The 3,748-nt window shown below is 34.4% G+C and overlaps 1 pseudogene; it reads right to left on the bottom strand.

The window, feature by feature from the left end:
- Nucleotides 1-1,079: 1,079 nt before the first annotated feature.
- On the bottom strand, nt 1,080-1,246 carry LOC122897753 (annotated as a pseudogene).
- Between the last annotated feature and the right edge of the window lie 2,502 nt (nt 1,247-3,748).

The following is a 3,748-nucleotide window of genomic DNA, read 5'->3' as shown; positions in this document are numbered from 1 at the left end:
CTTTTGTTTCTTCAGCCATTACTTAATCTTGAGGAACCCAATTTCTTTGTCTATAAAAGGGATACTGTAATCCCTTTACTGAAAGGTTTTGGTATAAATCAAGTACAATAAGACACATTACAAATCACTGTAATTTGTAAAGTACTGTTCCTGAGAAGAATATAATTATTAATGGGGAATTATAACTGTTTATGTGTGATTCCTGTTTTATCCTGGATGTACCTTTCAAAATACTGCTCAATTTGTCCTTCCCTTTTTATCCTGAGGAAGTTCCTGAAGAGTATAATGAATTTATATCTTCTGATATGCTTATGACAGACAGATGGGAGTAAATCAGTAGTAGTTATCTCTGTGCTGTTGGGTTTTTTTTAAAAAAAAGCTTACATTCAGTGTTCCAGGCCCTAATTAAAAACTTTACCTATATTAACTTTTTTAATCTGCATGGCAATCCTATGATGTGGCAGCTGAGACCTGGAGATGTTGGGTAATTTGCCCAAGGTCACACAGATAGTAAATTGTATACTCAGGATATGAACCCATGGCAGGGGAAAAGCAGATTGTAGAAGGGGGTGAATCAAGAAAGGTTTTTGGGGGGCGCCTAGGTGGCTCAGTAGGTTAAGCCTCTGCCTTCGGCTCAGGACATGATCCCAGGGTGCTGGGTTCGAGGCCCACATCAGACTCTCTACTCAGCAGGGAGCCTGCTTCCTCCTCTCTCTCTCTCTCTGCCTGCCTCTCTGCCTACTTGTGATCTCTGTCTATCAAATAAATAAATAAAATCTTTAAAAAAATTTTTTTTTCTTTTAAGGACGTGTGAAGTTGGACAAAGTTAATAGTCACGTGTAGATGTTAAGAAAGTAACTGGCTGTGTGATATTGGAGTTCAGGACAGCATTATTTTGGAAATATAAATGGCAGGGGAGTCATCAGCCTAAAGATGGTGTTAAGAGTTGTGGGACAAATGCCATTACCGAGGGAGAAACGGTAGAGAGCAGACTGGTAATGGGAGGTAGAGAATTCTTGCCATGAAATATCTTAGAAATAAACTGGAAAACACAGTGCTTACACAAAACCATTGCATTTCTACATCTGTAACTAAAAGAAAAATTAGAGTTGGGAATAATCCAGTAAATTATAAAGTGGACCGAACATGTTGGGGGAGAAAACTTCCATACTATGACAAATTTAATTAGCAGTAATCACGCCTCGGATAAACCTCAGTGGCTACAATACTGCCACTGCACAAAGCTACTATGACAAATTTAAAGAAAACCCTCTTTTAAAAAAATGATGCTGAAGAGAATATATGATCCAAGCAAATCAAATAAAAAATTATATGAGAAAGGTCAACACATTCTTATTTACCAAAGTCAGAATACTAGAACTAAGAGGCACTTCCTGAGGCTTGAAAGAATTACAGTGAGGACAAAATAAAAGAACCTTTTTCTTAATCAATAGGTAGTAAATTTTTGAAACTCTTTACAAGTGACAAATAGGTTTCTACCAGTGGTAGAATAGGATGAAAATGTGCAGTTGATGGACAATGGGAATACCAAAGGTTGTTTAAGGAAATGGAATATTTCAGTGAATGGTACAGGTCTGTTCATTTAATTTTGATATCCTATTTCCTAACTTGCTTTTCTAAGAAAAATCATTTTAAGCCAATGATTGGAGTAGAAGAGATATAGTCTGACAGAATTTGGCTTTTTTTCTGTTGGATCAAAATTTTCTAAGTGAATATTCTTGATTGATTAGTTTCCTTAAAACAATTATACCTGGTACATATATGATAGATAGAAGTTCATCTCACTATGATTTATACATAGTAGTACCTTAATATGTTAATCAATGAATAATTAACATCTGGAAACTAATCACTTTCTAAGTTGTATCTTATTCATGGGAATATAATTATTTTTCTAAATTTTAGGATTTTTAGAGTTCTTAGATATCATACAGTACCCTCACTTAAGAAGGGAAGATCAAGATAAAGAAATTTTGTGAATTGCCCAGGGTCTCACAGTCTCTAAATTGCAAAGCTGAAACTAAAATGCCTTAATTCAGCAAAAAAAAAAAAAAAAAAAACCCACAATCAGTAGAACTGTATCTGGAAAGGTTTTGCATAGCAAAGGAAATAGTCAACAATGAGAAGGCATCCTGTAGAATGGGAGAAAATATTTGTAAATAATTTATCTGATAAGGGGCTAATATCTATAACATACAAAGAGTTCCTGTAAGTAAACAGCAAAAATAAAACAACCCAATTAAAAACAAGGAAAAGATTTTAATTTGTATTTCTCCAAAGAAAACTAGAAATGGCCAACATCACTAATGTTCAGCATCACTAATCATGAGGGACATGCAAATCAGTCATAATAAATTCACTCACACCTGTGAGGTAGCTATTATTTAAAAAAAAAAGCGTTGGTGTGTATGTGGAGAAATTTAAACCCTTGTATTTTGTTGGTGGAGATTCATTTTAATGGAATACAGTATGGTGGGTCCACACAGACACACACATACAGAGGCACACAATGGAATATTATTCAGCCTTAAAAAGGAAAAAGTCCTGCCATATGTGACAACATGTATTTATAGGGAGGGTGTTATGCTAAGTGAAATAAGCCAGCCCCAGACAAATACTTCAGGATTCCTCTTATGTCTGGTATCTAAAATAGTCAAATTTCTAGAGTCTTAGAGTAGAATGGTGGTTGCTATGGGCTAAGGGTAAATGGAAAGTTGCTGTTCAGTGGGTGTAAAGTTTTAGCTATATAAGGTGAGTAAGTTCTAGAGATCTGTGGTATAATATTGTGCCTAGAATGAACACTATTGTATTGTACATTTAAAAATGTTTTAAGAAGATAGATCTCAAATGTTTTTACCATAGTACTGCTAATAAAAAAAGCACACACATAGGTGTACACATACAGGCTGTAAGGAACTCTCTCCACAGCTATATCCACAACACTTTGCTGTGGCAGAAACCGGTAGCCTAAGAAAATTTGATGAAAATTCAAATGCATCTGCTGATGGAGCACTTGGTTAAAACATCAGAAGAGAGTAAGCAGTAAGTGATCAGATGCCAATTAGTTTTTCCTAGCATGTTCAGATTGTTAAAGCTCCAAAGAAATAATAAACTCAAAAAATTACAAGAGCTAAAAACTTTATTTAAAATGACAAAAAGAATGCAGTGATTCTTCACCCCGTTTTTTTTCATTAGACTTTCTAAGTATGTGTTGCTTTCCCCTTTGCCACAGTATATAATGGTTTAGCTAAGTTAGTAAATGTGTGAAGGTTTTTGTATAGCTTTTTATACAGTGTATTGATTTTCATAGGTACCATATATTGATTTTAATTTATGTCATATTTGGAGTGTTAGCTTTCATCATAGTCCTTTGTTAAGTTATTTGTACTTTTTTGCTGCTGGGTGATGGAATGAGTTATTTTACACACTTACCCAGACAGTTGTTCCTGTACTTAAAAAGGAAAAGCTGAACATTTTCTGTTTAGTTTAAATAACTAAGTGGCAGAAACTTTACAAGATGATACATAGATTTAGATTATTAAGTATATTGACTTAAGACAAATCAGTTTAGAAGTGGTTATGTACATAGGAGAATACTTGTCTCAAACGAGCCAGCAATACTTTTTACAAATTGAAATGATATTTCTTGCTTTGCCAGTCTCTAAGTCAGAGTATTGTCTCCTAGCCTGGGGGATGATTTAGAGATAACTCTGCCTCTAGATATACT

This window comes from Neovison vison, chromosome X (assembly GCF_020171115.1).
Source record: "Neovison vison isolate M4711 chromosome X, ASM_NN_V1, whole genome shotgun sequence".
Taxonomy (NCBI): domain Eukaryota; kingdom Metazoa; phylum Chordata; class Mammalia; order Carnivora; family Mustelidae; genus Neogale; species Neogale vison.
Note: the sequence above shows the minus strand (reverse complement) of the source record. Positions and strands in the feature narration are given on the sequence as shown.